Genomic DNA, 24,180 nt, shown 5'->3' on the forward strand with positions numbered 1-24,180 from the left:
AGTGTATCTCAAAACACATGAGGAAGGATGGTCTTGTAATTAAGATGCAAGATTAAGGATTATCTATGTTTATTACCTGTCTCTGTCACAGACCTACTGTGTGACCTTGGGATAGTCACATCATTGCTCTGTGCCTCAGTTTCTCACCTATAAAATGGGTCTAATGACGTTTTTCTTTCTCCCACTCTTCATCTTATTTGTTTAGATTTTTAAGGCAGGGATTGTCTCTTACCATGTGTATGTGCTGTGCCTAGCATAGTGGTGCCTTGATCTCAGTTGGGATCACTAACTGTTGTTCTACTATAAACTGTTTTGAAATATGTATTTTTTTCTTTGCTTTTCAAGAGCCCTGTGAGATATTGTTTGTGGCATTGCTACATGTAGCACAAGAAAATCCTTATTTGAGATTATACTAGAACAGTCTTCTGTATAGTTAGTAACTATATCCTACAACCAGGAGAAATAGCAAACAATCAGGTGGTTTGATAGCTGAGCACATGCTGAGAGGTACAGATAAGGCCAGGGAAATGCATACTCCTTTCAGCCATCTGGATCAGATCATTCATTACCGATGAGCCAATCTTTACTTCCAACTGCATCTCCTCTTTAGAATGTCACAGGCAGCCAGGGTGTTGCAGCCGCACCAAGTGGAGTATCGATAACTAGGACCTATCGGAAGTTGAGACCATTCCAGACCTAGGTCCCAAAGACTCATAAATCCTGGTTATTGGCACTATACTAGCAGCTGAGAGCTCCTGCTGCAGCAGCAGCAAGTGTCCTCCCGACCTGGCCCCTCCGCCCCCACACAGGGCGCAATGAGGGAGCCGTGGGAACCAGAGCCCATCACACCCCCTCTGCAGGGCTCCCAACTGCACCCGCTACCCCCACCGAAGGGGGAAGTGAGGGAGAGCAGGAAACAGGTCCACAGACAGTGGTGTACCAAGGGGGGACCTCCTGTGCCCCACCTGTCTGTCATGAAGGGCCAGCCCCCAGGCCTGAGAGTGAGGCTGCCCCCACCTGAGCTAGCGCCAGGCAGAGGGGCTGGAGCAGGAGAGGTGGGCACCACGTGGTGAGTAAGTGGGCAATGGGGGGCACAGCAGAGCCAAGCCTGCATTTGTGCCCCCAGGCCTCATGCCCCCCACAGGTACTGACCACCCCTTTCCCCGGGGCAGCTGGGAGGCGGGACCCCTCCTGACTTGCGTGGAGGGGGGAGGCACAAATGCAGGCTTGGACCCCGGGCGCCGCCGACCCACGGTACACCACTGGACTGATGATATTCTGGGGAAGATCAAAGATGCACATTTTGACGTTTACTCAAAAAGAAGTCAATATCTGTTTAGGAAACCCATTTTACAGGTGGGTAAATGAATACATAGGAAGAGTTTTCTAATGCATGAAGTGCAAGGATTGTTTGACTTTCAGAGGGCGTTGGGTGCGTAACTGTCTTCTGTGCTTTTGCAAATCTTCCAAGAGAAATTAAGTAACTTGCCCTCATTTTTAGGGCAAATCATTCTGCAAGTCATTTGTAGACATGGGAATAGAACCCAGAATATTAACTCCCGATCTTCTGTTGTGACGAGAGTGATGTGTGAATTACTGAAAGCAAACCTAATCCTAATTAATGGCATGACAAATCACGATTGACCTGCAATAAAATGAAAGAAACAAAATTTAGTTTTTAATTTTATTTATAGTTATAATTGAGCATTTAGTCTATTGCAAGCAAAGGGAAGTGATTTATCATACGTGTCAGTAGAGCATTGTTATATGAAGAAAGATTAGCATTTCTAATTTCAGACTCAACAGCATTTATAATTCTGAATTGTCTGTTTAATGCAAATGTTCTGTCTTAAATACTGAGCTCCGTCTTAATTAGATAAAATAATTCCTCATTGCTTGGGTAGTTCAGTAAATTAGTCACTGGCCTAACATCCACTGGAGCATGTGTGCATTGTTTAATCCATATGGATTGTTAAAAGTGAAAGAAATGAAGAAGAAACGGATATTTCCAGACACGCTGTGTGAGAGACACATTTCCAGATTTCAATTCCTTTGCGTGAATTTGACCTATGTTCTATTGAACTCAGTGGAAAGACTCCTGCTGGCTTCAGAGGAGTTTGGCTCAGGCTCTCTGTGGTTATATGCTGTCCACTGTGCCTCTCACTTACGCTGGTGTAAACTGAGTAACTTTGCTTTTCAGTGGGAGTTACATTAGTGTATAATTGGCCTAAGAAGAGAGTCAAGTGCATAAAGCCTGATTCTGAACTGACGCCAGTAACTCTTTGACTTGAATAGAGCTGCAAAGGGCATGGACGGTTGTGAGCTGTTACTTGCATTGGTTAGTAGTTACTCAAATAGTCTCATTTATTCAGTGAGAACATGTTTTGTGCAAGTCAAAGCTCATTATTCTGAATAAAGGATTCACAATCGAGCCCAGAAGATGAGATCAGAATGTTGGTATGCTTACATGATGGGGTGTATACCCCACACAGACTTTGAAAGGGTTAATGTGAGCCTGAGAGGCAGTTAACGTACCAGGCTGCAGCTGGAGGGAGAGCCAGGTTTAACTGAGGATGACACCCAGATGGGAGAGGACTATAAACAGAGGAAGTTGAGAGCGGGAGGTGGCTCTAGAGAGAGTCTGCAGTCACACTCGGACTAGAGAGAAGAGGGACAAAGGGGAAGAGTTGGCCCTGGGATTCTATCCTGAATAAAGAAATTTGACAGGAGGCCAGGAGAGGGATAAAGCAGCCCCTGGGAGTAGAGCAGGTTCTAGTGGTAATCCCTAATAAAAGGCCAGGATCTGGACTTTCTGGAGGTTCAGTGGAATACACCCAGGGGTAATTAAGAGGCATGAAAGGCCAAGCCTGAGGTGAGCAGAAGTTGGTTTGAGTTTGTGACCACTTTTTTTCTACTTTTCTGGGTACCCAACGTGAGACCTCTGAGGTCTGATTGGCAGGTGTACTGAGCACTCCAACTGCAATTGAATCAATGGGAAGTCTGCTGTGGATATATAAAGTGAGAAGCCCTCTGAAAAATTGAACGTTGGTTGTCTTAAATTGGGCACCCACAATTAGTGGACGCTTTTGATAATTAAAAATAATCTCTGTGCCTCAGTTCCCTATTTTACAAATAGGGATAATATCCCCTCGCCTCACAGGCATGTTGTGACGATAAATTCACTACTGTTTGCAAAGAGCTAAGATACTATGATGGAAGGCACCACAGAAAAGCCCACGAGGAAACTAATAATTTTGGATTCAATACAGTGTTTGGATGGCATGCAATGAATAGCACACGGGGCCACCACACACTGAATGATGAGGATAAAAGAAAGCATTGAATATCTACTCATTCATTGAGCATTATTCATCCTGTGCCCTGAATGAAGCAGGGGTCTTGTGGATAAAAAGCATTATGATCATGTAACTAAAGATTGTATCATACCGTGTGAACACAAGGGGGCTGAATTAAGGTTGCCCAACAAACCTTAATGCTGGCATTTCCTAACTTCTGAATGCTTGACTTTCCAACTTCAATATTCTTTTAACATGGGGCTGGTTTTATTTATGTAATTAGTGTATAGATAATGGACACAGTGTAGAATAATTCCTTTAGTCTTTTACTCCCAAAGCACTTTAAAGGCTATGGGCCAAATTCTACCCGTCCTACTCTTGTGTAATCTCATTGAAATCAATGGGGGCCTATGGGGAAAAAGCAAATAAGATTATCCCCATGGTGCAAACGTATTGAAATTACTTCACCATTGAAATGCAGGTACATCTAGCACAGGAAGGCCTGAGGAAAATGGATACCCAGCACACCAACAGCCAAATTCACAAGCTCGGTTGTGTCCCCTTTGCCCCACACAGGTGGCACCGAGGGACTGTCATCCAGCTGCAAATGTCCTGCACGGAGTTCCCTGTAGGACGAATTCCCTGTTGGCATGTCATCATTGCAGCTGGGCAATACACGTCAGGTTGCAATGAGGGAAGGGAGGGTGCATGGGGGAGCTCTGCTCTGTCACAACCATCCTTCACTGGCTTATGGTCTGGTAGCAGTTTAATGTTGTGTTGGGCCAGGCAGGTCTTGAGAATCAAAGCTGGAATCACCTCCCCTCTGCCCTTGTCCTCTTTCTATGGTCAGCTTTGCTCAGCACAAGAGACTCTCAACCCGAAAACAATGTGGAGACAGGAAACTTTTTTGTCCAAGGGCACCAAGTAAAACCCAATTCTTAAAGTACTGTGGTCTCTCAAACATTCACACAGAACCTCAGTTTTAAAGGTCCCATTTAAAAAAATACAAAACCCTGCACTGAATTGCATGGAAATATATATGGGCTTCAACTTCTTGGTCCATGCCTCTTAATGAATGGCAATTGCCTTGGTTTTTACAAATGTGTTTAGCTTCATAGGTTATGCTTTTCTGGTAACTGTGATAACAAAGAGAACAGTAGCTTATTACCACCACATTTGTGAGGTGTTCGTAGATGGTAGTAAAAAGAGACACCTTGAAAACACTGTACATTGATTTTTTCATTATCAAGAGGAAGTATTTAGCAAATCCTTTTGTTACTGGTTCCTCTGTGCAAATTCAGTTTAATATCATTACTGTATATGTTTCTGCCTCTTGTAGTATAGGGTGGAAGTTCTTCACTGGGATAGAGTTGCCAAAGCCTAGCATAAGATTTACACAAAACTCGGGCTGGGAGTAGTATGTTTGTCACAAATCACAATGAAACTTGCCTGACTTCAGGTTTCACTACAACCTTGAAATGCTGGCAATAGGTTTGTTTAATAGTTAATGGAAGTTCATGTCTTTTAAATGCACCTAGAGGCCCATCTCTGGGTTCTGAGCTGCAAAAAGCAGATGAAATTCAGTAACTCACGTTCATGAAAGCTGCTGGATAATCTTGATAGTTTCGAATGAAGTGACTGGGACTAAGATTTTTAAAGCAGTGCAGAGGATTTAGTAGAATTTTAGTGGAACATGAGTAGTTGAATCCCCTGCACTGCTTCAAAAATCTAAGGCAAAATCCTGGCCCCATTGAAGTGAATGGTAAAAGTCCCACTGACATCAGTAGAACCAGGATCTCACCCCTAAAACTCAACAACTATATCTTAAACCCAAGACCATCCTTCCTCCCCCTTACATGTTTTTGGGCTAAGATAGGCAAAAAAAATTCTGGATAACATAAGGACACATTTGAACTGCTACCTGCCAAACTTTAATTAATTTATTTTTTTTATTGTAGCACAGAAGAGTTTGGCTAACAATTTTAGGTTATGTTTGCACTTTAATAAGCCTTTACAGTTCCTTCTCCAATTACAAGTAGAAATACTGAAATGCTATGAGAGAGGTAGATATCAAACAAGATCTAGGAAGTACCTGGAATCTTACAAAATTCCCAATCCAATTAACTAGCCCATAGTGTTTGGATAAGCATTTGGATTTTGAACTGCTTATTCAAACTTTTGGAGGAGCATCCCTCAATTGATTATCTTTAAACCCAATACATCAAAACTGAAGGCTTCTTCCTACACTCAATGAAGTGATGCCAACAATTGTATTGTCATCGAATACCATTTACATTCTATTACCCTATTCACATATCACACTATTTATCTGTGGATAAACAAAAGGCTTCCAGCCATGTTCTTCATCCCAACATTAAAACCGTCAATTACATGTTAAAAGAAAATGTAGCTCTGTTTTACGGGCATACAAAGCCATGTAATTACTTGGTAATGACTACATAACTATGTAGAAATTGCCCAGCCTGTACATCACAGGGTAATTATTCAGCACTTGGAATCTAATGTGCTTATTTACAGGTGTTTTGGATCTCAGAGGTAATGTAGTAGTTTTCCTAAGTAGCAGTCTAATAATATTACTTGTATTGTTGTAATGCCTAGAGACGCTTTCCCTGCTATGCTAGGGACTGTACAGACATATAAGAAAATTAGATTGTTTAGATTTATTTTTCATATTTAGTACATTCATTATGGGTTTCTGTTTCGTTGGGAGTTTTGTGTTTGTTATTTGTTCTCATGCACTAGCACAAAGCTTTGGTGTTTGGGTTTCCCAGGGCAAAAAGGAATGTTTTTAAAAAAAAGTACAAAGAATTTATTAAAATATTTCTGCTCAGATCAGGTTTTAAAAACTTTCCCTTCTTCCCCTTAGTCTTACCTTCTGTTTTGCTGCTGCTGTTTTTACAATACTTCAGCTTGAGACTTGAACTAATTGACACTGTGCCCTTAAAAGCTGCATGTGATGCTGGGAGAGCAGGTGCCAGCTCTCGCCAAGGCTGCAGGCGTCAGCTGAGCACTGAGAAATTCATAATAGGAAATGAGATCAGCTCACCTGTATGCTAATATTGTTCAAGATAGGTGTGAGACTTGTAAGGATGTTTTTAGGCTCTCTAAAATGCTTGTAAGCTGCTGCATGTATTAATTTTACTTGTAATGTCTGTATCCAATGCTATAAGGTAATCGGTAAGTTTTTTTGCTTTATAACTGTAAAAATGTCTGCTCTGAACTTGTGAACCCAGGCAGGAGGAGTGATTCTCCCACTCATGAAGAAGAGTATCAAAAGTAAGTGGGCCCTTGTGGAACATCAAAGACCGGGTTAATGACCGTCTTATGCTCATGAAGGTGCTTTGCGCAAGAAAGCCCCTCCCATCAGCTTGAATGCTGGAAGAAAGGGATAAAATATGGACATAAGAAAACTTTCTCTTTGCTGTTTTGGACTCTCACAGGGCTGGAGTTAGGAAACAAGCAGAGATGCCCAGGATCAACCTGGGTTAGCCCTAAAAGACATTCAGTGTTGACCGATTATTACTCTATCTATCACCTTTTGGAGCCATTGACTGTAACTCATTTGTGTATGTATGTTGCCTGCTTTAACTGTAAATAACGTTTCATTTCATTTTCCTAGTTAGTAAACTAGCCAAGGATTTATTATAGGATTGGCTACAAGCATTGTATTTGGTGTGAGATATGAGATATTTGGTGTTTGGCAACCAACTACCACTTTAGTCTGGTTTGCCTGGGTGGCAAGATAGAGTGCCCAGGAGAACTGTCTGTAACTCCATGGTAAGGCTGTTATAGTGCTTAAGGAGTTCACATTTCTTATTGGATTGGTGAAATCCAATTATGGAACATACGACCAGCTTAGGATCTCTGTCCTGCTTTTTGATAGTCTGCCCTGATTTTGGTAGAAGATGAGGTGCTATATGTGTGTGTTGGTTTTTTATGAATAGATCAGATTCCCCCCCTCCCCCTCCTTCCCCATCATCGTAATAAAGTCAGGGAATTGTTTCCCAAATTCTCAAGTCAGTAGGTTTTGTCTTCCACCCTCTTTCTAGTCAGACCAATCTGTTGCTTTAGGGAAATGTATTTACTACATATACTTATATTGCTCAGTAGTCTATTGTTAGGAGGTTACACACACTAGTATGGATAACTATTGAGAATGCTGTGAACGTCTAGAAAAGCGAATCTTGAGTCTGGTGTTAATATGACATTAAACAAATATGTCGTAAGTAAATTTTAAAGCTCACGAAGGTGTCCATTTCACAGAAATGGAAACTGAATAATACCTACTATCTAGATAACCAAAAAGAGGGAATATCATTTTAGATTTGGTATTAGTGAGACCTCATAGAAGAACTGGTTGTGGCGGACAATCTTGGTTCAAGCAACCATGAGCTAATTCAGTTCAAACTAAATGGAAGGATAAACAAAAAATAGATCTGTGACTAGAGTCCTTGATTTCAAAGGGGCTAACTTTAAAAAATTAAGGGAATTAGTTAGGGAAGTGTGCTGGACTGAAGAACTCCTGGATCCAAAGGCGGAGTAGGCTTGGAATTACTTCAAGTCAAAGTTGCAGGCACTATCCCAAGAAGAGGGATAAAATTCATAGGCAAGAGTTGTAGACCAAGCTGGATGAGCAAGCATCTCAGACAGGTGATTAAGAGAAAGCAGAAAGCCTACAAGGAGTGGAAGATGGGAGGGATCAGCAAGGAAAGTTATATCTTTCAGGTCAGAACATGCAGAGGTAAAGTGAGAAATGCCAAAAGTCAAGTAGAGTTGGACCTTGCAAAGGGAATTAAAACCAACAGGAAAAGGTTTTATAGCCATATAAATAAGAAGTGGGACAGCTAAGCACTGAGGATGGGGTGGAGGTTATGGATAATCTAGGTATGGCCCAATATCTAAACAAATACTTTGCCTCGATTTTCTATGGGGCTAATGAAGAGTTTAGGGATAGTGTCAGGTCGGCTAATGAGATTGAGGATATGGAAGTAGAAGCCAAACTCGAACTGCTTAATGGGACTAAATTGAGGGGCCTGGATAATCTCCATCCAAGAATATTAAAGGAACTAGCATGTGAAATTGCAAGCCTATTAGCAAGGATTTTTAATGAATCTGTAAACTCAGGTTGTATAGTATGACTGGAGAATTGCTAACATAGTTCCTATTTTTAAGAATGGGGGGGGGAAGTGATCTGTGTAATTACAGGCCTATTAGCTTGACCTCCGTAGTATGCAAGGTCCTGAAAATTTTTTTGAAAGAGAAAGTAGTTAAGGATATCAAGGTTAACGGTAATTGGGATAAAATACAACATAGTTTTACAAAAGGTAGATCATGTCAGACCAACCTGGTCTTTTTTGAGAAGATAACAGATTTTTTTAGACAAAGGGAATAATAGATTTCAGTAAGGCATTTGATACAGTTTCACATGGGGAATTATTAGTTAAATTAGAAAAGATGGGGATTAATATAAAAATTGGAAAGTGGATAAGGAACTGGTTAAAGGGGAGACTACAACGGGTCATACTGAAAGGTGAACTGTCAGGGTGGAGGGAAGTTACTAGTCGTGTTCCTCGGGGATCGGTCTTGGGACCAATCTTATTTAACCTTTTTATTAGCTAATAAAGTTTGCGGATGACACACAGTTGGAGGTATTGCTAATACAAAGAGAGACCGGGATATCATACAACCAGATCTGGGTGACCTTGTAAACTGGAGTAATAGGAATAGGATGAAATTTAATAGTGGAAAGTGCAAGGTCATGCATTTAGGGACTAATAACAAGAATTTCTGCTATAAGCTGGGGATGCATCAGTTGGAAGTGACAGAGGAAGAGAAGGATCTGGGCATATTGGTTGATCACAGGATGACTATGAGCCGCCATTATGATGTGGCTCTGAAAAAAGCTAATGAGGTCCTACGATGCATCAGGCAAGGTATTTCCAACAGAGATATGGAGGTATTAATACTGTTACACAAGGCATTGGTCAGACCTCATCTGGAATACCGTGTGCAGTTCTGGTCTCCCATGTTTAAGAAAGATTAACTCAAACTGGAACAGGTGCAGAGAAGAGCTACTAGGATGATCTGAGAAATGGAAAACCTCTCTTATGAAAAGAGACTCAGAGCTTGGCTTGTTTAGCCTAACCAAAAGAAGGCTGAGGGGAAATATGACTGCTCTCTATAAATACATCAGAGGGATCAATTCCAGGGAGGGAGAGAAATTATTTAAGTTCAGCACCAATGTGGACACAAGAACAAATAGATATAAATTAGCCATCAGGAAGTTTAGACTTGAAATTAGATGAGGGTTTCTAACCATCAGGGGAGTGAAGTTCTGGAACACACTTCCAAGGGAAGCAGTGGAGACAAAAAGCCTAGCTGGCTTCAAGACTGAGCTTGATAAGTTTATGGAGTGGATGGTATGATCTTTGACTACTAGCGGTAAATATGTCCAATGACCTGTGATGGGATATTAGTTTGGTGGGTTCTGAGTTACTACAGAGAATCCTTTCTGGGTGTCTGGCTGGTGAGTCTTGCCCACATGCTCAGGGTTTAGATGACCGCCATATTTGGGGTCAGGGAAGAATTTTCCCACAGGGCAGATTGGCAAAGGCCCTGGGGTTTTTTCATCTTCTCTGCATCATGGGGCACAGATCACTTGCTGGTGGATTCTCTGTATCTTGGAGTCTTTAAAACATTATTTGAGGACTTGAACTCAGTCTTAGGTTAGGGATCTATTACAGGTGTGGGTGGGTGAAGTTCTGTGGCCCATGTTGTGCATTAGGTCAGACTAGATGATCATAATGATCCCTTCTGACCTTATAGTTTGAGTCTAGGTAAATATTTCCCCCATCTCCTATTGGTAGATCTTAAAATGCTTAAAGCAAGAATAAGTAGCATTTCTTCCCAGTTTTATAGATGGGGAATTGAGGAACAGTGAGAGACACAGCATACCTCTTACTTATTGATTCTTTCTTTAACTCATTTTAGATTTAAATCAACTTATCTTCCCCACAAATTTGTCAGCCTCTTTGCTTTTATTTTTGAGTTTTATTAATGTCAGAAATAATGGTTAAATAGAGGTAATAGTAAAATAATTTGTCAAGAAAACTTGACATGCCACAGGGTTCCTTCCTTTTGTATAAATGACTATGTCCATCGTTTTGGGTCTTTGTCCCTCATCTACGTTTTGACCAATTGCAAGATATCATACAGTCTGTGATCAAGCAAAGAATGATAGAATGCCCGTCTCTATCCTGTACCCCTCCACAGGACTACAGCTGCTCTGTGCAATATAGCTGTAGTCTGGCTAGTTACCAGCAATCTCAGCCCATCAATGTGATTCAAACCTCTTCTGTCAGTTCACTCATCATGGTAGTTCACTCATCATGTCTATTCAATCATTAACCTCTCTGCTGAGACCATTGCTATGGTGCCAGTTATGATGCAAACCGCTGTCTACTAGGGACTAGAGTGATACCACCAGGTAATTTGATGTTGGCTTCTGTACTGTTATGAGAAGGCAATTACTTTTTCTCTCTACCAGTGTTGCATCCAGGTTAATTGGTGACCTAGAGGTAGAAGGTTGTGTATCCCATTTCCAATCCTTTCAGCCACCCAGTCCTATTAATGCAATTTTTTATATTGATTTATGTTCATTGTCTTTGGGAGAAGACAAATATCCAAATACAATGAAATTAATTTGGAACAGAGTATAACAAACACGTGAGAGTACACTACCACCAGAGAGACAAACACAATTTATCCATTATTTAATTAAAGGCAGCCCACTCTCTCCCTCTCTCCCCCTTTCATCTACTTTGATGGTAACTTGAAATTTTAGGTCTTAATTCTTATTTACACTAGAGCCCCTTTACACCTATGTGGAAGGATACGGGGCCTTGAGTGTAAAGTCTCATTTTAAGGCCCTTTGCCTTGCCATGGTGGTGTAAAGGGGCTTTAGTATAAATGAGACTCAGGTCCTTAGTATCTATCTTTTTAATTGCATAGAGAGTAAATGTACAGAGCTTCAGAATCCCTCCCAGCTACTTGTTGTTTAATGCTCTTATCTGACATAGTGTAAATAGGAGACTTATAATTAATTACTCTGCGCTTACATGACAAGTCTCTTAAAAGTTCCATCCCAGAGGAACCTATTATTTATCAGATTGTGATGTGAAATTACTTCTGTACTGGAAGGAGAACACCCAGAAGATAAAAGATTGTTTTGAGTTTTTTGGTTTTTTTAAATCGTGTATACTGTTCTATCCCTAATAATCAGACTTGCCTGAAGAACATGCATAAAGAAGTGAGGATTAGAGGTATCAACCTTGTAATTACAACTGGCTCATTTTCATTGCTTACTGGAAGGCACAGAATGCATTTATTTAATTTTTTTTCTAACTAAATTTACTACCTGTAAGAACAGTCAGATGATTATTTTTGAAGACTGAATTCCTCTGTTACCTGCCGTGGAGGCACAGCTTGGGTAGCATGAGTGCAAAGTTCCCCACTAACATACTGGTGTCCACTTTCTAGGGGCACAAGGGTACATTTGTTTCAATGTCAATTTCTTCAGATAACTTCTGTTGTTCTAAGGAGATGGGAGACTTTGCATAGCTAAGGATCAGATTTTCTAATCAGATCTGTGTGGGCAGATCCCTGTACCTATGTGAAAACCTAACAATTTTGCTGACACCCCACATGGGTCTTTCCATGTGAATCTCATTGCAGGTTATCTTTCCAGTTCCTGGATTTTGGCCCCACTGTACTTTCTAAATTTTTCTCAAAAGTTCCTTTTGTACATGAAATTTCACACGTGTATTCAGAGGAAAACATGACATGTACTGTGAGACACGGGCAGAAAAATAATAATGGCAATTAACTTTTTTCAAGAATATTCTAATGCTTTCTTTTTTTGTTTATAATGCATAGCTCAGAAATGGTGCACATTAGAAACTTAGTGTGTCTTAACCAAGATTCTGGCATAAAATCCTAGTGTGTGTTGTCTTCTAAAAGTATAGGTGCAAAATTTTGAATGTTTTTCATTAAGGAGTTTTAAGTGTTGGAACATTGAGTTTAAATCTAATCTTACTCTTACAGTGCCTGTGTAAATCAGAGGGGAATCCATTGAAGGATTTAGGCCATTAAAATCAGAATCAGGCTCTTGATTAAGAACTAGTGTAATCTTAATCATTGCCAAAGGTCTAGGGCTGGCCTGAGCTTTTGCTAAATAGGTCTCTGAGTGAAAATGTGGCAGTCAATGGGAGTTTCCCCATATAGGTCTTTCCTGTGTAATCAGCCTTTAAAATGTGAACTAATCTCAAAGATTGTTTGGCATAATTATTTTTCTAACATCTTCCTCCAGCTGTCCTGCCTGCTTTGCAATTCCTTACCACTCCCACAGGGAACAGAAACAAGATCACCGAGGTTTTAAATACTTTTTTTACATGGGCTATGGAAACTCTCACTGGCAAACTTATTAAAATGTTACAACATATTAATTTCAAAAATTTAAGTCAGAAAATTCATAGTTGAATAGCCACAAACAATCTCTGATCTCCCAACACCCATTCTCTGCCTGAGGATATTGAAAACAGCATGACTGGGACCACTTCTTCACTGGAATTCTCATTTTGGCCCCATTAATCCAGTTCAACTGCCATCTCATATATACAGATCTGCTGTTCATGCCATCCCGAAACAAATCGCCCTCCACTTCAACTGTCCACTGCTAGCAAGAAACATCAGCTTCTAATAGTCCTTTCTCCAGGCTGTCTCAGAGCTTTGGGCTCTGCGTTGGATCCTGGCTAAGGACTAGCCAGGCATCCTGGAAGATTGACTATGGTGAGAAAATTACTTTGAACAAAAGACTCCAGTTTGTTAAATTAGGTTCTAGTCTTAGAGGCGTAATTTTATGTTCATTAATTTGTAACTGCTTCTATCCTAATCCCTTCCACTTCGTGTCACTTACGTATCTGCTCTTTGTTAATTAACGAATATGTTGTTTCATCACACAGCCGTCTCAGTACAGTGTTACAAACTGAACAAGTAAAGTCCTCAGGCAAATTAACAGGCTGGTGCTATGGGCTCTCTTTAAAGGAGCAGTGATGTTGATAAGGTTTTATGAGTGCTGCAGTGAGAGGGGCTGAGCACTGCAGAGGAGACAGTTTGAGGCAGACTGGAAGTTCTGTTGGTGTCACCCTGCCAGGAGTAACTAGGATGGCACGCAGCTGGTGTCAGGACTGTGAGCTAAAGCTGCACCGCACAGAAGCACTCAAGGTGACAGGGCAGGCAGTGGCCTAGCCCCTTACTGGTGTGGGTTAACCCCCAAAATGTCAAAATTATTTTTATAGTTTTGCTAGTATAGCTAGCTTTGCTACAGAATAATGATATAACTAGGAAAGGGAGAGCTACTGAATGAGAAAATAAAAATGCACTCAGTCCTTCAGCTGTAAAAGAACACTTTATGCATTTCAAATTTAATGTCATTGTACACACACTTGTATCTCTCATCCCAGGAATGAAAATACCAAAATGCCTCATGCTAAAGAAATGCTCTCTATGTTTGTAACTTCACTGAAACAAAGAGTCTTGTGGAGGAAAAGATTTCTACTCTGATTTCTCTTTTAGGTACAAATACCATATGTCTAGAATAGCTTCAGTTTGGTTGTTTTATAAAGTCACTTTAAAAGTAGAATGACCATATGTCCCATTTTGGCCAGGACAGTCAGTTTTTTAGGTTCTGTCCCGGATGTTGCAACTTTTTTGACAGAACTTGGTATTTGTTCCGTTTGCTTTTTACCTAGCAGGGCACAGAGAAATGTTTGGCAAGAGCAAACAGGGCAAATGCCCAGTTTTGCCAAAAAAAAAAGTTGTGATGACTATGATGATGGCTTGGGCAGACAGTGACACCAGGAGAGGCTCAGGCCTGCCTCGGAGCACTGACCATCTTTTACTCAGTGTCCTGTTCTCAGTTTAGGGAGATATGGTCAAGCTATTTAGAAGTGGTAAGTGGACATGATTCCAAGTCATAACCCTGGGTCTGAACACCTCCAATCATTGGGGAACATACTGATGCAGATCAAATTTTGTGACTGGCTTTTTTTCATGGTAACGGGCCAACCCAAATTCTTTAAGAGAGTTCAAATACAAGCTTAGAGGCTTGAGTCCAATTCTGTAAGAACCTTAAAATGAAGTTGGGTACTTCTGCCTAGTTGCACTGGTTTTGTCTTACTTCAATTTGATAAATTGCCTTCATCTTCTTGTGAAGGTCACAGATGGGAGGATCAGTATACAATTAAATGTTTCAAAATATGTTTTTTTTTTTTGTTTTTGTTAGCAGTAAATCTAGGAGCAGCTGGTAAGAGGCAGGGAGCATACATAAATGTAGCTGTGCACTTTTAACTATGATAAAATGCAGCGCCAAGTTGTGAGACTACTTTTGCCCTCCTCTGAAGTCCGTAGGAGTCCTGTTGGAGCAAGGATGTAAACTTGAGCCCTGTGAATATAGTTGTCTTTGGGCTTCTAGGTGGAAGAATGCAAGGTGATTCACTGAACTAATTGGTGCAGTTCTTTGCCTTTTGGTGGCCAAACTTGGACCCACTCTTGGGGCCAAATCCTGTTTGTCTTTAAAACCCAGGTAAACCTATTGACACCAATAAAACTATCAAGTGAGTAAAATAAGCAGGATGTGGCAGAGCACAGTGGTGGCACTTGGCATAAGCAGACTAAGTAATTAGGGCGCCAAGCAGCTCAAGGGGTCCCTGGTTTAGTATTATCCCCCAAATACCATTCGTCCTATTTAATATGGACTCTCTAACAAGTGTATTAGTATATATTGTGTTGGCATATATATTTTTGTTTGTTTATGGAAATAATGCAATTAGTATTTTAGGGAATGGGTGACAGGTAAAGGGGGGAGCCCCCAAAATATTTCTGCTTGGGGCCCCCCAATGGACTAGCTTCACCCGGCAGAGTGTGTGTCATGCTACTAACAAATACCCTGACAAGAACCCAGTTACCAAACCTGCCTGCAAACTTTATGATCCTTCTTCCAGCCGTTGAATCTGCACAAATGACCCAAACCCATTTCCCTGATATTGAACTATTCTGCATGGCCACTTGTCATGGAACTTGGACCTTCGCCCAGTTGCCAACTCTTATGGAAAAGTCCTATGGTGCTGATTACAACAGACAGAATTTCCTCTCTCCCACACTGTTCTGCAGTATGCTGAATGGCTGCTAATGACCACCCAGAAGAGATATAGCACCATTGAAATGCAGTTAACACCCGGTCCTACAGTTCTTTTACTAATTTCAGTGGGAATTTGCTTGGTTTAGGACAGTAGTATGGACCTGTAACTTTAAACCCTTGGGATTCTTTTGGGTGAAGGTAATTATATAAATCTCAAAATAGTGTTGTATATTGCAGATTAATCAAGTGTATTGAACGCTGTGTATATGATTTTTACAGTGGATCAGAGCCAGCCTGAAATCTGATATCTGATTGCATACATTCACTTTTTATTGTGCTTTGTTAGCTAAAGCTTAAATGGAACACTCTCTTAATAAGGGCATGCGACCTGTAATACCACTTTACGCAGTGATCTGTTAGTGTTTTTATTACAAACCACACTTTCAGAGGATGTATTTAACTACAGCAATGTCCCTCTTTCATTTCTACCCTCTCCAGCTGTGCCGCCAAAAAAAAAAAAAAAATAAAAGGCCACAGTGAAATGTACACTTTTGGTACCTTTACAAAAAGTTAAAGTTCAGAAAGTAAAGCCAAAAGTGACCTGTTTACTTTGGAGGAAGGTGATGTGTAAAAGTAGCGTGGCAAAACTGACATGTAAAATTAATTTTCAGTGAGCCAGTTATCAGGACTTGAAACAGAACTGTGCCCTGATGTGCAGCACTCAAAACTGGAGACTGGGCCTGAGTCAGAACAGAGCGTTAAGTGATCTGAACTTTCTCAAAGTTCAAGGGTGGTCAGATCAGGATGTTCTAGGTGAGTCAATGAGAAGATTTCCTAAGTAGACTCGGGAATTAAAGGTTAGAGAACCTCTGATTTAAACATGATGGGACAGATCTTCTCCACTATGTGTATCGTGCACCACTCCAATGGCATAAAGCAGACATACTGCTGGTTTAAATGGCCATCTGAGGATTCTCCTTATGTAACATAGCTGATCCTACACCACCCTCCTTCACAAGACTTTTAATGTTGGCTTAGCAAGGAGAAAAGTGACATGGCCAGAACACTGATCCCTAACTACCCAAATGGGCTGAAGAATACCCCTGTGTAAGATCAAAAGCTTGTCTTTCTCTGCAACAGAAATCGGTCCAATAAAGATATTTCCTCACTCACCTTCTCTCTAAATTCTAGTATGAAATTTAAATGTCAATGACCATCAATGGGTTGAATTTGGTAGAACGGTTTCCTAGTTAAGGTTGTCAGTGACTATCCTTAAACAATCCTTTAATGTCTAAGTAAAACAGTGCAAATGTCAACCTGAATATCCATTTGTGTCCATATAGATAATTGGCCTGTCTAGCTTGGTAGACTGTCTCTAAGGCTTGGTTTACACTGCTGGCGAAATTCAGCGGCAGTCGATGGGAGATATGCAAGCTCGTGTATCTCCTGTTGACTTCCTAATTTCTATCTACCGCAGCATCCCCACTACACTGTGCCAGTGGAAAATGCCTTCCCATCAAAGCAGAGTTAGTCTTTTTTTTTTTTTTTTTTGGAGGGGTGGATTAACGGCATCGATTTCCAGATCGATTGAGTGGGTTTCCACTGCCGCTCATTCAATCCCGCAGAACTGATCCGCTGGCACCAACAGTGCCACTGTGACTATTGACACATCCTAATAGTAGCTAATGATGCATAGGAAAGTATAAAACCCCCATAACACAGAGAATTGTTCAATAGAGTTGGTTGCGAATTTGATGAAAATTTTGGAAAATGTCAATTTGTCAAAACAAAAATTGTTTGCCAGAAAATGTCAATTTTGATGAATCTCCCAATTCCAGAAAACTTGCAGGGGAAAAAGTTAGTTCAAAATTGTTCAAACACCCCCTTTTGATATTTTTTTAAATACGAAAAGTCTTGGATTTTTTTTTTTTAATTCAAAATAACTTTTTTGGTTCAAAATTGAGCTAATTTATACAAATAATTGTTGTCGGGTTTTTTTTGTTTTTTTTTTAAATCTAAACAAACTGTTTTTTAAATTATCTAAATGAAACATTTTGATTGGCCTAATCTAAAAAAGAAAAATTAGTTTATGAAATTTGACTCGTCATGATTTGGAATGAGAAAAACTTAAATATCTTTCTCTCATAGGAGGGGAAAACTGTTTCCAGCCCAGTTCTATTCAGTATAATAGCAAAGGTGATGGATTTCTTTCTAAACCTTTCTGATGATTAGCTCATGCCTCGAAACAGTGTGAATTGATAACCCTTTATTTCTATCCTGGGTCGTGTAACTGTAGATGCCATTTGAAGTCATGTGCATGCCCATGTATGTGTTCCGAAACCCTTAGGCATAATTGGTTGGGAGCAGGGAGTTAAGGATGAAGTGGCAGCAATAACTCGGAATTTCTTTACTGCTTTCCATTTTAGTTACAACTTTGCTGTTATCCAACCGTATATTTTGCATGCTACTCTTAAAGGAAAAAACTTTTCCAAGAGCTATAAATTCCCTATAGAAGGAATCACACACTAAATAATTTGTTTTGCTGCTTCCGGTTTGATTGATCATTTTAAAATGTGCAGATATGGCACTCCTGGTCCAGATCAGCTTGTATGAATCGGCATTGCTCCAGCAACTTCAGAGACGCCATGGCAATTTACACCCGATGATAAGAATCTGGTTCCCTGTGTGCATTTAGGAAAGCAGAATCCTTCTTGAAGTCTGATTCCACATGGGCAATAATTGCAGCAAGGGAGGTGGTAGAGTGTTTGAGGATTTGATGATGGATCTAATATTTACTAATAAAATGAGTGTTTGCGGTAGCCTGGTATTTTGAGTTTCTGCTGTGCACTGCTGCTGTTATGATGGTAATTTGCATCTGCTTCAGTTTGTTTGTGAAGCATATTAACTAATTAATTCTGGTGACAGTGGGCGAGATTGTGGCTTTAAGGCATTGTCTTCAGGAGCAGAGTGCAGAGCGGCTGGTGATAGCTCACGAGGGAAGGCACTACGATTATTATTACAACTATCTGTTGTGTTACTTAGGGAGCACCCAAAGGCATGTAACAGAAAATACATAAAAAGAGGGTCACTAGCCCAAAGAGCTTCTATTCGAGGCCCTGATCTGCAGGCATGTATTAATGGGCACAGTGTTCGCTGTCAGAAGTGTACTACGAAGGCAGCAGTATTCTGCACATTAATGAGTACTAGGTCCTGTAGCTAGTGCTTGCAGGTTTGGGCCCTAACTTTAGATGTCTCACAATGAATGAGAATTACAAACAACTGTTTGGGGTGGGGAGGGGAGGAAGCTGGGGGAGAAAGCAAACAATAGGATCACCGCTATTCAGCTTTCACTTAAGTTTGTCTTGGGTTAGGTCCTGCACCTGATGTAGTCAATGGAAAAACTCCTCTTTGGTGTCAGTGTGACCAGGTTTCACCCCTTGGTTCTCTTGTGTTCCATTCCGCATGTGTGCAAATGTAGGTGTGTGTACATGTAACCCACGGGCGAGTGGATCTTGGCCAACACACCAGGGGACCTCCAGAGCTAAAAGAGAGACTCTCTAGCGGGTGGCTTGTAACAACTCCTATTCTCTATGGATTGGCACAGCGGGGGACCTGTAACCACTCATCGGTAGGTTTCATATTACATACACACAAGCTTTGCTGGACTAGGGTTTTTTGGTAAAAATATGCACTGCTGCTGATGTCAGTGCAGTTCCACTGGACGCAGCAATGGTGGAAACCTCAGGCTGTGTTTATACTTAAAATGCTGCAGCTGCGTTGCAGTAGTGCTTCAATATAGACATTTATTTCAGTGACGGGGAGTTCTCCTATCGCTGTAGTAAATCCACGAAGAAGTCTTCTATTGACCTAGCACTATCTGCACCAAGGGTTAGATCGGTTTAACTACATCTCTCAGGGATGTGAAAAATCCACATCCCTGAGAGACCGCTGTGCCGACGTAACTTTTCAGCCTAGACTAGCTCCTAGCAGACACAAGGCTGAAGAGGCCATTCACACTTAACCCTACATCTTAGAGAGCTGCTCTTGGGAAGGTTGGACGGTTGTGTTAAACACTCACAGGAGACTCGCTATGCTTGGCTTCTGCTATTGCTACTGCAAGTGGAGCTGCGCAGTCATGGTGGGGTGCAGTAGTGGGAAATTTTTGCTAAGAAGAACCACTAACGTAAACATGGAAGGACATGGAAGGACATGGAAGAAATGGGTTTCATTTTTTAAAGAGGGATTTGAATGAGGAGAGAGTATTGACTTGGGCACTCCATGCGTTATCAATGAGCCCAGGTTTTCAAAGTACCTAGTGATTTGGGATGCAGCCACTTCTGAGCCATCTTAAAAGTACCTGATTTTCAGCGGGTGAATGCTCAGCACTTTGCTATCTTAAGTTGGGCACCCAAAATCACTAGTCACATCTTGACCATTATTTTTCATTGGCATTATACTAGCTCTCACTATGTTCTACATTCTGTGGTATGACCCTTTCCAAATCCCTGCCACAGAGGAGCAGTGTGTAAGGGATAATAATTTGGGGACCACTAGGGGATTGAACATAATAGTCACACATGTTGGGGAAGTTTTGACATGGATCCATATTTCTCTGTCTGGCTCCAGTGTTATTCTGGTTCATTGCTTTTGTTGAAAGTGTTCCATCTATGCTTGCAATCCTATTAAGTGTTCCATATTCTTTTAACAGAAAAATCAAGGAATAAACAAGGGGGGTGGGAGGGAGGGAGAGAGAGACTCTCCCCTCTTTATCCATGCTTAGCAAACCCCTATTTAGGGATGTATAGGCACATCTCTGTCTAATCATTGGGTCATATTTCATTCAGATATACTTTTTGCAGCTGTTTCCGTTTTCATTACAAGGGCTGAAAAATTATCTATTTAAAAACTAGACAGAAAATCAGACATGAATTCTGATCCTGCATTTTTGTGCACCCAAATTCTCTTGAAGGCAGGGGTAATTGGGTGCAAAATGAATTCAGGCTCATGCCCATATCCAGAAAAATTATGAGAATTTAAAAGCCAAGCAGAATAAGTGGATCTCTGCTAACAAACAGATAGTAAGTATAACTGTTGTAGATAATCTGATCAACGTGACAGAAGACCCTGAAAACAGTGACAGCATAAAGGTTCATTTCTTACATAGTAAACCTTGAATTTAATAGTCTACTGAACATCAAAGATGTGCCGAATGTCATTATCAAAGCCAGAAATGTTTGCTATCACATCTGTGTCTATACTTTTAAACCTACTGAAGAAATTGCATATCTAAAATACTTTCCAAAAGAACTTCATTATCCACCCACAGACTCCAGGCATCCAAAGTATATGTAATTGATGTAATTCTACATTCCATTTGTTAAGAAAGTGCTTGTTTTTGCTCAATCACTCTTTCTTTTGTTTGGAAAAGGTACTAGAGTATTCTGATAACAACTGGAGTTAAGCCATAATGGAAGGCATTATCCATTTGAACCAGCTCCGAGAATGATATAAGATGAAATAACGTTTGTAACAAGCAGCAACCATTTATACATTAGTTTGAACAGGGAGAGTAGGAAGGAAAGATATTCTTCAGGAAGTGTTTTCCGCTGATAAAATATTTATGCAAGACATGCACAGTCCATTTGATTAGACCTTTCAAGAGCAGAATTAAGATTTTCTTCTTTTGCTGAAACAGCATAAAAAAGAAGAAAAAATAAAAGCATGAGTCTGTTTTGAACACATACCCCCTCTTTTTAGATGTCATGTTCATTAGTGATGGCCAAATGCAAATTCTCAAAGATATGTTCTTTTATGGGTAGTAGCTTATGCTTAATGGTGGGACTCGAGGCATTTGATTTCAATTCTTCTATCTGCCTTAGAAGTCCTGTTACTGTGCCTCAGTTTCCCATCTGTAAAAATGGCACAGAGCAGATAAATTTAGGTGTACTGCAGGTATTCAAATTAGCAATGGTGCAAACCTCCTAGGAGGAAAAAACTGCCTTCTCCAGGCTTGAGCCTGCAACCCTTCAGTCTGTGCAAGGGACGTCCCACTGAAGTCAATGCAAGTGTAGCATACATGATTAGTACTGCTGAATCATGTCTGTAGGGGTGCCAAGAGGGCTGGACGGGGGAGAGTGATCTTTCTCTTCAGATTTAGATTGCATTCATTTGGGAGAGGGAGGGTGGAATGGCCAGTGGAGCAAGGCTTGTTTATGCATGAAATTTCAGTAAATTCTTTCCAGGCCAGTTGCGTATGCGTTGTTCATCTCCCTGTCTTTGTGGGTTTCTGAACAATCCTCCTCCAGTGACCGAATAATAAGTAATTACCTCTCCTACACACAGTTTAATGATGCTCATATTTTACATGGAACAGCTGTGCTGCACTTGCCGCTGCTAAAATTAAATAGGCCTTCTGGCCTTCATCTCAAAATGGGCCTGATGCTGCAAGGTGAAGAGTGCCCCTGAAAGGTGCTAGATGGTTTTCTCAGGGTACGTCTACGCTGCAAATGAATGTATGATTGGCAGCGCAGGTAGCCATACCTCTGCTAGCTTTAATGTAGCTGGGGCAGGTAACAATAGTAGTGAGGCTGTGGTAATATGAACTAGCTGCCCAAGTACAAGTCTGGTGGGGACCCTGGGTACCACATACTTGGGTTGCTGGTCCATGCCGCTGTCTCTTCACTGCTATTGTTACCCATGCCAGCTTTTATCTAGCTAGCATGGGTATGGCCTCCGCTAGTCACATTTCCATTGGCATTGTAGACGTATCCTGTAAAACATTCTCTAGTTCAACCACAAGTTATTGGACTAGATACAAGAACTCACTGGGTAAAACCTCTAGCCTCTGTTGTGCAAGGGGTCAGACAGGGTGATCTAGCCTTAAATCTATGAACTCCCACCAGTTGGAAGGCACTCAATATCTCACAGAAAGAGCTCCGTCTCTTGCAGGATTGGACCTTAAGTCCTCTGTAGCATAAACAGTTTTGGAACAACTATGGTTTAAGAGCAGAGAACGCACACAGAATACTCAACAATTATTCTGTTGCAGGCTCTTGATGATGCGCTCTCTTTTCTAAGTCAGTCTCATGTGCGTGTGTGTATCTGCTCTTTGATATGGACTCCTTAAGTCCTGCTTCTTTTCCCATATCACACACTCCTTTATATTCTTCCTGATTGCTATAGAAATGGGTGCAGCATCAGGCCATTTACTCTTTGCATAATTTAGCGCACTTGCCAAGCAAGATCCCTGAGAGAGGAGAACCAATAGGAACTGTAACGCAGTTTTATTTTTTGATATCAGAACCTGCTGTATACAAATAATTTATTTTTAATTGATGGAAGGTTCTTCTCTAGTTTGCATCTTCATAGAGAAGAAGAAAGGTCTGGTGACCTAAAACACTGGATTGAGACTGACTCTGTCTACACTTATGTCCGGGATTCAGCGGCAGTCGACGGGAGTTACGCAAGCTACATGAAAAACTCCCATCAACTTCTCTGCTCCTCTTCTGCGCACCATCTTCACTGCACTGTGCCGACGGGACCGCATCCCCGTCGACGCAGCGCTACGCTATTTGTGAAGGTGGTCTTAGTACGTTGATTTCTGGATCGACTGAGCGGGTCTTCACTGACCGCTCAGTCGATCCAGAGAAATCGATCTGAAGGCGGTGACTTTGCCGCTGTCAGTGTAGCTGTAGCCTATGAAAATAGGGATAAACTTCTAGCTCTGCCACAGGCTTCCCTGTGTGATCTTTGGCAATTTACTTAGGCCAGTCCAAAAAATTCTATGCCTCATAGCGCGTAGTTAAGCCGACCTAACCCCCAGTGTACACAGTGCTAGATCAAGGGAAGAATTCTTCCATCAACCTAGCTACCGCCTCTCAGGGAGGTGGGTTCAGTTCTACAGTGATGGGAAGAGGAGTTCTCCCATAGCAGAGAGTGTCTACACTGAACTGCTACAGTGGGGCAGGGTAGACATAACCTTATTCTTTTTGTGCCTCCAAGCCCTGCCTACTACTTCCCCCATCTAACATTTCTTTTTCCCACCTTTCGTCTGTCTTGTCTGCTTAGAATGCAAACTCTTGGAAGCAGGGACTGCTTTTTTAGTCTGTGCAGTGTCTCGCACAGGCACTTGATCTGACTTGATCTTAGTTATGCCATAATGCTAATCTTTATAAAAGGGGACACTACCATCCATGGCTGGGTATTTCAGGAGTATCCCAGATACTGATCTACTACAGCACAGTTATCATACAGGATATCCGTACTTAAATAACGAAGCATTCCTTCTTGACTAAGTGACCTGTGATGATAAACACATCAAAAGCAGTCTTTCAGATGATATATAAAATAAATCCTAGCCATTATTGTCAGTGTTGCTCCCATAGCATGTCTTGTAGGAGTAAAATTGTATATTTGATCCCTGTCTGTCACTTGTGCTTAAGGTAAATAACGTGCTGCGATGCAGCTACTGACAGGTTGTCAGGCTTAGAGAAGCAAAGGGAGTAGCTATGCTTAAGCAGGCAGAGGTTCAAACCCAGTCCCTTATTAAACCAGCTCTTGACATTGGAGTGCTCGCCGTTTACTGCCCACTCCTAAAACCCCCTCAACCCTCACCTCTTTGTTACTGGAGAAGATGACCAAGGGGCAATGACTATTCCTGGAGCACTT

General features: G+C 41.1%; 1 protein-coding gene across 5 annotated transcripts in view; it reads left to right on the forward strand.

Annotated features, from left to right (window-relative positions):
- Nucleotides 1–24,180, forward strand: part of PTPRO (protein tyrosine phosphatase receptor type O) — a 192,371-nt gene that overhangs the window by 21,714 nt on the left and 146,477 nt on the right. The window contains exon 2 of one of the 5 annotated variants that reach the window (XM_067559143.1): nt 16,185–16,326. The exons of the other annotated variants lie outside the window; for them this stretch is intronic. The gene's annotated coding sequence lies outside the window, so the exon portion shown is untranslated. The remainder of the gene's footprint in view (nt 1–16,184; nt 16,327–24,180) is intronic. 5 annotated transcript variants of the gene reach the window in all.

The sequence above is a fragment of the Emydura macquarii genome, unplaced genomic scaffold, assembly GCF_026122565.2.
Source record: "Emydura macquarii macquarii isolate MOO-44397 ecotype Brisbane River unplaced genomic scaffold, CSIRO-AGI_Emac_v2 contig_2205, whole genome shotgun sequence".
NCBI classification, from domain to species: Eukaryota; Metazoa; Chordata; order Testudines; family Chelidae; genus Emydura; species Emydura macquarii.